This window comes from Alligator sinensis, unplaced genomic scaffold, assembly GCF_000455745.1.
Source record: "Alligator sinensis unplaced genomic scaffold, ASM45574v1 scaffold144_4, whole genome shotgun sequence".
NCBI classification, from domain to species: Eukaryota; Metazoa; Chordata; order Crocodylia; family Alligatoridae; genus Alligator; species Alligator sinensis.
In genome coordinates this window covers 533,714-546,892 of record NW_005842190.1, presented here as the reverse complement: position 1 = coordinate 546,892, position 13,179 = coordinate 533,714, and the positions used below count along the sequence as shown (strand labels likewise).

Genomic DNA, 13,179 nt, shown 5'->3' with positions numbered 1-13,179 from the left:
CTGGTCAGACCGCAGTTGGAGTACTGCGTGCAATTCTGGGCGCCGCACTTCAAGAGGGATGCGGATAACCTGGAGAGGGTCCAGAGAAGGGCCACTCGTATGGTTAAGGGCTTGCAGGCCAAGCCCTATGAGGAGAGACTGGGGCACCTGGACCTCTTCAGCCTCCGCAAGAGAAGGTTGAGAGGTGACCTTGTGGCTGCCTATAAGTTCATCACGGGGGCACAGAAGGGAATTGGTGAGGTTTTATTCACCAAGGCGCCCTCGGGGGTTACAAGAAATAATGGCCGTAAGCTAGCAGAGAGCAGATTTAGATTGGACATTAGGAAGAACTTCTTCACAGTTCGAGTGGCCAAGGTCTGGAACGGGCTCCCAAGGGAGGTGGTGCTCTCCCCTACCCTGGGGGTCTTCAAGAGGAGGTTAGATAAGCATCTAGATGGGGTCATCTAGACCTAGCACTCTTTCCTGCTTATGCAGGGGGTCGGATTCGATGATCTATTGAGGTCCCTTCCGACCCTAGCATCTATGAATCTATGAATTTTGACTTTCTAATCTCATTTCCCCTTGATTCCTATTTTGTAGGGCATCACTGTACTCTGGATAGATGCATTGCTCTGTAGGCATGTGCAAGTATTTATTTTCAGGAGCTGCTGTATATGCACACTTTTTTTTCATTCAAAAGGGGAGCTAAAAATAGATGTTAAGATAGGTAAAAATAGGCACTGCATTTAATGCAAGCAAGATTGAAATTATTCTGCAGTAGTTGGATCAAGAAAAGTTTTTCTTCTCTTTCTGAATGAAATGTTCTGATATAATTAGCAATGCACCGATATATTGGTTGCATATAGGATTGACAGGAAAATTAACATTATCAGCATTTGGCTTTTTTGGCTGATAATGTCACCGATAAATGCCATGTGTGTGCACACGGCTGCAGCATGCACATAGTCAGGAATGCAACCCGGCAGCTTGGAGAGCAGTGTCCGGTCAGTAAGTCTGTGGGGAGGGAAGGGGCGTTGGGGGGTGCATATAAAGGGCCCCACAATGAGTGCAGGGATGGAGCAGGGGATGGGGATTGGACGCTGGGGCTGCCACTGCCACAGCTGAGCCCACGCTATCCCTGGCTGCCCCGAGTGTAGCCCCAGCCCAGTCCTCCACCAGGAAGAGGCTGCAGCCCCTGACCCTGCGTCTACAGCAGCCAGCCAGTCCACCCTCACCCTGTGCACAGATCTGTGGGGGCATATGCCTCCCCTGAGGGTGCGCGCAATGGCAGGGAGCTGCCCCTCCCTGCCCTGCCCCGCCGGATGAGTTGCCTGTGGCTCTGCTTCACTCCCAGCTCAGGATCCCATTCACTGTCCTGGCTGGGCAGTGCCCCCCTTGCCCCAGCCCAAGCCCCACTCACTCCCTCACTGTGGAGGCCTCAATCTGCCCCCTTCACACCCCTTTCCCTGTCCCCCTCCCCTCCCCTCCCCCAACAGACTTACCGGCAGGAGGCTGCTCTCCAAGCTGCCTGGCTGTCTTCCTGCAAATCAGCTATTGGCCAAGAAAATCTTTTATCAGTGCACGCCTAGATATAATTGTGATAATAATTTGTGTAAATTAATATTTTCAAGTAAAATTGCCACAGGAGCCATGCAGATGTAGATGGTCATCTTAGACTGAGGAATTTGCGTTTGTTTTTAATTCCAAGAATCAGTATTTTATTAAGTACTAGCGGATTGCCCGTTAAGAATTATGTGGGGGGAGGGGTGAGCAGGGACGGAGCACTGCCACCCACCACCCTGCGCCGCCACCACCTTGTGGGGAGTGAGAGGGGAGCTTGCCTTGCCACCTCCTCTGTCCCCCTCCGCCAGCACCCCACGCCGCCTCCAGCGCACTGGCCTCACCCCCCATTCCGTCCCCACCGTCATGGCGGTGCTCTGCACTCTGGTTGATTGTTTCACTAACCAATCAGAGTGCTCCAAGAGTGTTACCGCCAGATAGACAGACAGACTAAGCCCTTTATTATATAAGAATTCAAGAGCATTTTGACTGGAGGGAATTGCAGGTGATTACTCAGCAAAATGAGAAGTTATCAGACACACATTAAATGAAACCTGCCATTAATTGCCAGCTTTAAAAATGGGGTAAGATTCTGGAACAAAACCAAAAAGGGGACCAGATAGGACTCAGTTACTCTTCTTCCACTAGACTATTTTGTCCAGATTTACTGCCTGAATAGCAGAAATTAAAGTGCTTCAATCATGATAGCAGGAAATTTTCTCTGGCCAAGACTAACAGTACAATGCAGGGTGCAGGAGCAAAACAGACAAAAGTGTCATTCAAAGAATTGGAAGTTGTTCTTTCCTCTCGCACTGTGCTCGGATAGCACCAGGTTTTCCCCAACCCTTCATCCCATCCCATCCCACCCCACCCCATGCCTCCTTTCTCACAGATGGGAATGCCAGGCAGAACATCTCCCCCCATTCTCCCAAGCCTGGACTGATGTGAAACTATGAGAAGGACCCTAGGCACAGATGTAGGGGAAGCCTGACTGCCCTGCACATCTAAGTAAGACTGGTGATAAGCTTGCTGTCTATTAAGGTAAATATTTTTACCTATTTGCAAAGAGGAGTAAACTACACCTGGTATCATGGATTCCAGACTCTTCAGAAATGCTTCCAAGCATATTAATTACAAAGGAAAATCATAAGTTGCCTGCTTCTTCCAGGAGAGACTGTCCTTTTCTGGAGCGTGAGAAATAGAGTGGCAGTGAGTAGGGAATTTGCAGTACAAAAATACACTTCTCTCACAGTAAGTGCATCTTTGTGAATCTGCCTTTTAAAAGGTTTGTCTGTCATGGTGGTGTCCCATGCTGCTTGTGCTTTGCTGCTTAGTGATAATGGCATAGCTATATCAGCTCCATATTGTTGAGCTTTTGCCAGTTTTTTATATTAGTCATGTTTATATAGCAGTCAAAAATTCATTTCTCTCAGAGGTTCCCAATGAGAAGAACTGGAGAGTTTGAATTCTGCAGGGAAATGGAATAAAGATGTGCCCCAATATATTTCCTTGCAGTTAATGACCTGGTGGATTTTTAAATTCTGGCAGCAAGCACCTGGACTTTGAACTACCTTTGTAAGTAGATCACAAGCCAAACTTCATCCTGTTTTAATTTAAACAGTGCTGTATACCTGGCCATGGAGAGCCTTTCTTGCATTGCCCTCTTTTCTTAATGCAGAAAGCCAAAGGCAGAATGTCTTCAAAAGTGTGGTATGATATGAAATAGTGTAATCACACTCTGTCCTGTTTTGCAGCTATTACAAAGCAACTTGATTAGAAAAGCTGCAATATGGTGTACAGCAGGGGAGATTTTTGCTATGACTTAGTGGTTAGCTAGAGCCTTTCTATTGTAAATGACACTGCATTAACCTCGTTTAATAATTGGGAGAAAAATCACTGTTGTATATAGAATCATACAATCATAGAAAATTAGGGTTGGAAGGGACCTCAGGAGTCTAACCCCCTACTCAAAGCAGGACCATCCCCAACTAGATCATATATAACCCAAGTAAGAGAATAAAATAAGCAGTGAAGTTCATATAAATCAGTTATAGCTGGTATTAAAGCAGAGTGGATATGGCCTTTAATATTTTTAAAAATTGGATCTATATGTAAATTGCATCACAAGAAAAAGGATCTTCACGGCAAGTGCTCAGAAAATGCAGTTTTAAGAGTAAAGAAAAAGTGACCCTTTGAAGACCGTTCAGCATAGGATGCAGGGAACCTAGAGTGGACCACAAGTAGCTAATTTCGTTTTAAACGAAGCTTGCCTTTTCTTCACTAGGTGCAAAATCTGTTTAAAGTCTTGTCAGCTAATACTTTTTTAAACTGAACCTGGTTTTTTTTTTAGTTTAGGTAAAACTTGAGAGAACATTAAGATTCACATACTCAGCAAGATAATTGTAGTTTCATGGCTTTTCTATGAACAATGTACAAACATAATTCATTTTTTTTAATTCTCTTCTAAAGTTAGCAAGTAGTGTTATCCCCATTCTGTCTATGATGAAACATGAACTAGAGAAATGAAGAGAACTTGCCCAAGGTTGCAAAGCTAACCATTACCAATAGAACTTAGATTGAAATTCAGGAACTTCTGGTTTCTAGCTTTGTGTTCAGTCTGCTCACTGCACTCTCTATCTCACAGTATCTCAAAAGAATAATCATCTGGATAATAGCATGTAATTTGGCTCAGTTTGCTTTTGTCTGCCAGTAACAGAAGTGGCTAGGTGTGTTTAGTCTGAAGTCAGGCAGAAGTTAAGGCAGGGTGGCGCCTTAGAAATTAATTCAGAGGGTCATGAGCTTTTGTAGGCAACACCCTACTTTGTTATGCCTCTCTGACCAAATTAATCTGAGGGGGTGCTTATACATGAGCACGGAGACTCCTCTCACGCGCTGGAATTCTAGCACGTCGAAGCAGACTTGATTAATCGAGTAATTGGTAATTAGAGTACCGCACTCCAGCAGCCTCCCACATCTTGTGTATCAGTGTCCCTGTGCTTAAAAATGGTGGTGGGGGTGCCTCGAACTATAGCTTATTGAACGAGCTTTAGTTCAAGCACCCCCATGACCAATATTAAGCGCGGGGATGCTGATGCACAAAACACTGCAACACTTTAATTAGAGCAGCTTTTAGAGCCTCCCACCCCTGGAGTGCGTGTAAAAGTGCCCCAAAGTAGCACGCTGCCCTGCCTTCTGTTTGCCAGTACCATGGTCAAATTATATGTTTAAATATACTGTACTCCTTTATTTAAAGCACTATTAATGGTTGGAAGAAGCTGGGTGGAGACTAAGTGTTAGATACCATATTTTATCCTGTTTAGAGATTTAATTGAGCTTTTTGAGTCAAGTGTATTTTGTCATCTCCTTTGCTACTCTCAACCCCTGTTCTTAAATGGAATTGGTGGTGATTTGTTTGGTTTAAGTGGTTCTGGCACATTAAATGCCCTGCAGTTAACAGTGGCATTGTATATTAGAGAATTATAACGCAGCATCTAAATTACAGTAGCACCCAATACTGAGACTGGGTAACTGTGACTTTCAGTCTCTTCTTTTATAAATGACTATTTACATATCTAGGAACTGTCAGCTTGAATAGGAAAATAGCAAACCTTACACTATCCAGTGTATTCACAGAATGGGTTGAGAAAAATAAATAATGAAATACAAAATATTTCTTTGTGTAGATTTTAGAAGCATTAAAGGTGCCTGACTGGCACTTTGGGTGCCAGTGAATGACTGAAATTACTAAAATAAAATGAGTTAAAACTAGCTGCTGAGCCCACCCAGAGCCACCATACCAAAAAAACACTCTATCCCTGCTTAAACTTCAGGACCAAGTAAGGTTTTTTTTCCTCCAAAATTCAAAATAAATAAGAATTCCTTGAAATATTTATGAAGGTGAGATCAGGTTGGAAATAAGAAAGAGAATTCTACGTGCCTCTGGTAGTGAGAGAGAAAAGGTCTCATTATAGGCCACTCATATGAACAGATACTATTTTGTGATTGTACATTCAGATACAACGAGGCTGAACACTGTGAAATTAATTGTATAGGAACAGAGTAAAGGACCTCCTGGGTCACTGAGTCCAGTCCCCTGCTATCACAAGCAGCCACTTCATACAGTCACTTTTATAAACTTACTAAGCTCCATTGTAAACAAAGTTAGCTGTTTTGGTCCCTACTGAAAGGCGGCTCCAGATCTTGGTCTTGTGAGCATTAGAAACCACCTTCTAATGCCCTGCCCTGATAATATTCCTGGTCAGTTTATACCCATTTGGTTTTGTGCTGAAAGTCCTATAGCATAAATTGTTCTCCTTGCTCCTGGAGGTTTAGTCCTCTACCCGAATGAATTTATAGAGGATAATCAAGTTCCTTCTCACATTTGTTTTCCTCAGCTAAATAAGTCAATTTTTTCAGTATTCTCTTGTAAGAGAGGGGACTCTCCAGTCCCCTGATCATCCTGGTAGTCCTTCTCTTTGCCTGATCCAGTCTTAGTCCCTCTTTCTTGAATATAGATTTTTCAAATTGTGCATAGTAGTGCACATGACATCCTACTACTGCTTCATATGATGTCATTAGTTCTTCCAAATCTGTACTGGAAATAGCTCTCTTGATAAATCCTGTGATGATATTTGCCATTTTTATTGCTGCATCACATTGGTGGCTCATAATCATTCTGTAGAAAAACAGTCATGTTTTTCTCCTCCTGTCACTTCCAACTGATGAATTCTTTCATTTTTTTTATAGCTGACATTTCTGTTATTGATCACTAATTGCATCATCTTGTTCTTCGTATTATTAAACTTCATTATTAAACTAATTACAGCGCATTGGAGCAGACTTGATTAATCGGGTCTGCTGGAGCATGGTAATTACCGTACCCCAGCAGACTCCAGCATCACGTGTATCAGCATCCTCACACTGAAAAATGGTGGTGGGAGTGCTTTAACTAAAGCTTGTTTGACGAGCTTTAGTTAAAGTGCCCCCACCCCCATTTTTCAGTGCAGAGACATTGATACACGTGATACACCACTCTGAGAGATGCTGTAATTAAAGTGCTCTCCCCCCACTCCAGGAGCACGTGTATAAATGCCCCTAGTCCCCGAGATCATCCAGTTCTTCATTTTGATATTGAAATTCTTCCTCCTCTGTATTGATGATGTCTTGCAATGTAATAGACTGTGTTTTTAAATACTGTTGGTTAATCCTTATCATTTAGAGTATCAAAGCATAATTGGATTTAGACAATGTATGAATTTCCCCACATTTGACCATTTTTAGGAGCTCAGTGTTTATCACAGATGTCTGGTTTAAGGATGTGTGTGTATGCAAGTATCTTAGCTGTTATTGCCCTGAAAAGCATTAAAAGTAGCCAAACCGAAGTTTTCCCTGTCCTGGTAAACTGCTTTAAATCCATAAAGCAATTTACTGGCTTCTTAATAGGCATTTTAACAGTCATCTCAATTTTTTTGGTATTTATCATTCTGGATGTGGGGTGGTGGGGATAGATAGATCTGGTATTTAAAAGTGCTATGCTGCTTTCTGCATGTGTTTTTCTTCTGTCTGATGCAGCATTAGTACACGAAGGCACTGCAGAGTATATTTCCATTCTGCAAAGTCCTTGCTAATATATGACACTAAAACCACTGCTCCTATGTCTTTTGAATAACAAGTAGTTACATTGCATAGTCTTTTTCCTAAGAAGAGATTCACACTGAAAGGGGAACCTACAGTGAAGCAATATGTGCGTTTCGGGAGGGCGTGATGAATTCTCTGCTCATCCGGCTCCCTGTTGCTGACCCTCTCTCCAGCATTATCTCTATTGAGGCATCTGGTTGATGCCTCAACCAGACACCAGATTCTTATGTCATTGCCAGCAGTGAATCATCACCGGTTCACATAGCCAGCTCATGTATTCTCAGGTAAATTGTGAGGAGAGAATTTCTGCAGTTTCTCATCTCATTTAAGAAAGAGCCTGTGGAATAAGCTGCCTTCATTTGTCAGGGAAGCTGTGTTGCTAAGGTATCAAAGCATCATACCTGTTAGGTAGTTGTAGTGGATCTGGAGTCAAGAGCAGTAACCTTATAGAGCTTAAAGAACCTCTCCGCTGCCTTTGCAGTAAGGGTCTGACTTTTGTCATGAGAATTCTGGGTATATCATAAAATGTGACATTAAGACTAATTAAATTTCCTGGAAAGATAAGTTGTGGGACTAAAACAAGAGTGCACCAGACTCTTTAGTTACGTATTTTGTATATCAGTTTATGACAAACAGACGTTCGAATTCCTATGCTTGTTTGATGGTCTGTGCAAAATTTGTTGATGGGCCCAGTTTATTTGCAAGCTACCCTTTTCAATAGAGCCCTCTTTGTTGCGACAAGCTCCCTTCTAGGGAGGGTTCCTGGGTCTGTAGGGAATTTCTGGCACTATGAAACTGGGTTGACATGGAGCAGGTAGGGGTAGTGTGAATATTGGTAAACTTGCAAACATCATGGCACAGAGCTCTGCCAGCAGCGAAACCCATCTCAGGTAGATAAATGAGCCCACACTAGGCGCATCTACATATGCAATGAGCGTGCCTGAATAAACTCTGGCACGGTTCGCACTGGAGTTTATTGCTCCTGGGTGTAGCACTTACACATGTGCATGGGACTGCAGCACATTGAGCTTGGGCGGCGCAGCCCTGGCTGGCAGAAGGTCCGGGGGGCAGATCAGCTTGCCAGCCCAGAGCTGCTTTGACCCGGCTCAACATGCTGCGAAGGGGCTGGCTGGGGCATGAGGGTGTTACAGTGCAGGGCTAGCTGGCAGGCAGTTCCTGTACTGTAGCACCATTGTGCCCCAGCCAGGCCCGGTCACCGTCTACACATGTGTTGCTGTGGAGTAAATAATTCCACTTTAGAATAATACTTGTGTTGGGCAGCATTGTCCTATGGCAGAGGTGATTAGCTTACTCTGACCTAATAGTGCTGCACGTGTAGATGGTGACATTTTATGACTTAGTCAGCTCTGCAATAAAGCGCACATGTAGATATCCCCACCAAGCTGTTGTGATTAGTCTGCTATGGATGCTTAAACTATTGAGCGTAAAGCTAGTTTTCTTGAAATAAGTAATGCTGATTTAAAGAAAGTATTTCAGTATCTATGTATTATATCTTCACAAATCTAATAAATGGCTACTACAATTACTGTCACCCTTCTTTCTTAACATGTTTTCTTTCCTCAGTAGTGTATATATGCTACTTTAGATTCCCTTTTTAAATTTCGGAGACATTAATTTACACAAGAATAATCTGTTTTATGTGAGTGATGCTTTTCTGGGCTTGACCCTACGTGTATTACCTTCCAGGACTACGTTTTGTAAATTTATTCTGTTGCTATGGATCTACTCAGAGGTCCTATTTCTTATTATCTTTCAGATACTATTTAAAGAAGACTGATTGAGTGTGGATTCTGATTGAGTGTGGATTTACATACTGGATTTTAACAGCTGAAAATGAAGTAAGGTAATATTATAGCAATGTTGTTTACTACTATAATGAGTGGTGTTCATAGGATGCAAAGTAACGGTGCTTAAAGATAAAGTGAAATGGACGTACACATAGGAAACAAACTTCAACGTTATCAGCAGTGAGGTTCTAAGAGCAACTGGCTGGGTTTAAGTTTCAGTGGTGTTCTTATGGTTTAGTCATTTATCCTATTTTTAATTCTGTGGCTAATACCTTATTCTTACCAGAAGTTTTGTATTCCAACAGGCTACAGTAGGACCTTGACAGGTTACAAGGATGGGCGGAGGAGAACAGGATGGGGTTCAACACAGACAAGTGCAAGGTGATGCACCTGGGGAGGAACAACCGGCACCATACCTACAGGCTGGGGAACTCCCCTCTTGTCAGCACGGAGGTGGAAAAGGATCTTGGAGTCATTATTGACTCCAAGATGAACATGGCTCGGCAGTGTGGGGAGGCGGCTAGGAAGGCCAACTGTACCTTGTCGTGCATCCACAGATGCATTTCAAGCAGGACCAAGGAGGTGATCCTCTCCCTCTATGCGGCACTGGTCAGGCCGCAGCTGGAGTACTGCGTCCAGTTCTGGGAGCCGCACTTTAAGAGGGATGTGGACAGCATCGAGAGGGTCCAGAGGAGGGCCACTCGCATGATCAAGGGACAGCAGGGCAGGTCCTATGAGGAAAGGTTACAGGACCTGAACCTGTTCAGCCTCCAGAAGAGAAGGCTGAGGGGGGATCTTGTGGCCTGCTATAAACTAGTCAGGGGGGATCAACAGGCACTGGGGGAGTCCCTGTTCCCCCGAGCGCCGCCAGGAGTGACCAGGAATAACGGTCACAAGCTGGCGGAGGGAAGGTTTAAGTTGGACATCAGGAGGCGCTACTTCACGGTCAGGGCGGCTAGGGTCTGGAACCAGCTTCCAAGTGAGGTGGTGCAGGCTCCCACCCTGGGGGGTTTTAAGAGGAGGTTAGATGACCATCTGGCTGGGGTCGTTTGACCCCAGTACTCTTTCCTGCCATGGCAGGGTTCGGACTAGATGATCTGCCCAGGTCCCTTCCGACCCTAGAAACTATGAAACTATGAAACCCTTGTTTTGCAAAGTGATGTAGAATTTAGTCTGTCTGTTACACCCTGATAATTTGATTTGCTCATCTTTTTCTTTTGAATGGTATGTTTTGGGGATCTGCACAGGTTAATTTTTTTTTTAAATGGCCTTTATTAGACGGTTCCCTTCTTGGGTCTGCTAATCTGCCTTGCTCTTTCCTTCTCCCTCACATGCTATTTATGCTCTCTTTCTTCTTCATCACCCTTTCCAAGGTACACTCTCCTCCTTTGTCTTCTTCCCCAAGCTGCTGCTGCCTGCTCCATGCTCACCATGGTAAACCCAGGCAGAAGCTACAGGACATCAGTGCTTAAACCAGATGTGGGTAAAATATGGCCTGTGGGCTAGATTCAGCCTGCCAAGGTTGGCCCACAGCAGGTTTCTTGGCCCTGCCTGGCCCAGGCGTGGGGGCAGCCCAGGTTCTGCCACCCCCAGGTGCACAGCAGGGCTGGGGCAGCCTAGCAGCTAGACTCTTTTTCCCTTTAGCCCCAGCAATGGTTCCTTCTGGCTGTCGCTGCTGGACCCAGCCCTGCTGCTTGGGCATCCCAGCTTGTCTGCCCTGCACTCACTGCTGAGGGTGGAATCTGTGTGGATAGGGCACGCGGCTGGGCACCTGGGATGGGGCCGGGAGCGAGACAGGCAGGCAGGGCCGGGGATCAGAATCAGGATTGTGGGGCAGTGACAGTACAAGCCCAGGGCCTGTGGCAGAGCCGCAATCTGCTGCCTTCATGCTCCTGTGATAGCTGCTGGTTCTGTAGGCAGGGGCATGTAGGAAGTAGATCGCAGCTCTGCCTTGGGCCCTAGCCACGTTCTTTCACCATCCCAAGATCCCAGCTCCAGCCCTGCCTGCCCATCGTACTCCTAGACACAGCTCCCCACCCACCTGAAGCCCCATCCAGCCTGCCTGGCTGTGCACCCTGCCCATGTAGGTCTCAACTAGTCTCCATGGAGACCCTGGGATCACTGGGTGGTGACAGTGAGGGCTGGGGCCCCGGGCAGATTTGCGATCCACTCCCTGCAGGCCCCTGCCGGAGGAACCAACACCCATTACAGGGGCGTGCGGGCAGCATATCACAGCTCTGCCCCAACCTTGGCCCTGGCCTGCCTGGTGCTGCTTTGGCTCAATGCCCCACCTCCACCCACATGCTGGGAAGAGCCGGGGCAGCGCTGGGTGGCAGCTGGGAGCTGAGCTGCGGTGAAATTTGGGATGGATGTAGCATCCTCCCAGTGCTGCCGGCACCTGCTCTGAGCCCAACCTTCACTGGGAAGAGCCCCATGTGGCCCCGGCTGCAGCCCACCCTGCCCCGCGCAGATCTGGAGGCACACATTCCACCCCCTCCATGCTGTCCTGGGGTGCAGGCAGTGGTGGGAGCTGCTGTCCCCCCCCCGCGAGCCGCAGCTCCGCCTCCCCCTCTGCCTGGGCAGCACCTGCCCCTGTCCCCTCCCTCACCGCAGGGGGCGTTGATTTACCGCCCCCCCATGCCCCTTTCCTCCCTCCTCCTCTTCCACCACAACAGACTTACCAGCTGGAGGCAGCTTTCCACACTACTGGCTGTGCTCCTGGCTGCCTGAGTGCTGCACTGCTGCTGTACGCAGCAGAAGCATTTATCGGCCAAATTATTGGCCCCATCAGGTCGGTACCCGATACAGCAAATTTTCTTTATATCGGTACCAATCCAATATCAGACTGATGTACCTGTGTACCTCTAGTAGTAAACATTTTAACTAGCTTGCTGATAAAAGGCAGACAAAATCCATAAAGTGCATAACAAGGTGGTGGATATGATTGTCTGTATTTTTCCCCTCTGGGACTTGAAACAGTGCAGCAAAAAGTACTGGGGAGTTGTGCATAGGGATACAGTTGCTAGGATCCCTTAGCTAGTTCTACAGCTGCAGTTAGCATAAAATGAATTGCAGCAAAACATGTCCCTCATTTCTTCTTAAACCTCCTTTTAATCATAGTCTGATTAACATTTGCATTAAAAGACCTATTGGAGCCATCATGCACTGCCATCCCTTACAGCGGTCCTTTTCATTGGGGAAACTAGCGCAGTGTTGCAGCTATGGCAACCTTGCATATCCTGTCACAGAAAGCCATCATAAAATGGGGAAAACAGCTGAGCCTAGTGCATTTAGGACGCCTGTGTGGGGACAGCATGCTGTCCTAATTAAATGTTTGTCCCTAAGAAGGCCTTGTTCCTGCAATGAACTCCACACAAGCAGATACTTAACTCTGAAGCTCATTCTGGATAACAGCCAAAGAGAGGGAATGCAGAAAAGAAATACAGTGCTGAGGCTGCATCCTCTATTTGCTTTTGCTTTTTCTTTTTTTTTTTTAAAACGTCTACAATAAAAGAGAGCTTACAATTTTACACTTATTAAGCAACGCTTAACGCTTTTTGTTGTGGCTCTGTAATGCAGACTTGAGGCCTGTTCTGTCTTCATTGGAGACCAAGTCTTGTCTTTTCCTAAATCAGTTACCTGGATGATGTCCCTCAAAAACAGGGATGCTCAGTCCCCCCAGCCTGTGAGCCAGATCTGGTGCCCGGTGCTCTGTAATCAGGCCCATGGGCCTCTGCACAGGTCTGAAAATTTGGCAGCGGGGTAGCAGTGGTACTGCTTCCCTGCTGCCAAATATCCAGATCATGGGGAGCCCCAGGCCACGTGAGCTACACTGGGTGAGCAGAACAGCATGGGGCCCAGTCCCAGCACACAGGACTGGATAGATGCAGTGCCAGGCCCCAGGCTCAGTCCTGGCATATGGGGCCCAATCCTGACACATGGACCTGGCTAGGTGTGGTATAGGCTTGCCTGTTCCTGGAGCACAGTGGCCAGTAGAACCAGTGTGGGTGCCGATCCTGGATCATGGGGCCTGATTCTGGAGCACTTGGCTCAATCTATCCCACGGACCAGTGCCTCATTGCTCGTCTGGCCCACAAGATCAAAAGCTTGAGCACCACTGCTCTAAGCCATCTGCTTTACTAAATTGAATCCTGATGCCATGTGAAGAACAGTGCACTTCAATACAAGGAAAGAG

The 13,179-nt window shown here is 46.1% G+C and overlaps 1 protein-coding gene across 11 annotated transcripts in view; it reads left to right on the top strand.

Annotated features, from left to right (window-relative positions):
- Positions 1 to 13,179, top strand: part of INPP4A (inositol polyphosphate-4-phosphatase type I A) — a 203,496-nt gene that overhangs the window by 84,111 nt on the left and 106,206 nt on the right. For 7 of the 11 annotated variants that reach the window (XM_025207241.1, XM_014521173.2, XM_025207243.1 and 4 more), the window contains exon 2: positions 8,954 to 9,040. The gene's annotated coding sequence lies outside the window, so the exon portion shown is untranslated. The remainder of the gene's footprint in view (positions 1 to 8,953; positions 9,041 to 13,179) is intronic. The other 4 variants (XM_025207237.1, XM_025207238.1, XM_025207239.1 and 1 more) reach the window with 1 other exon arrangement.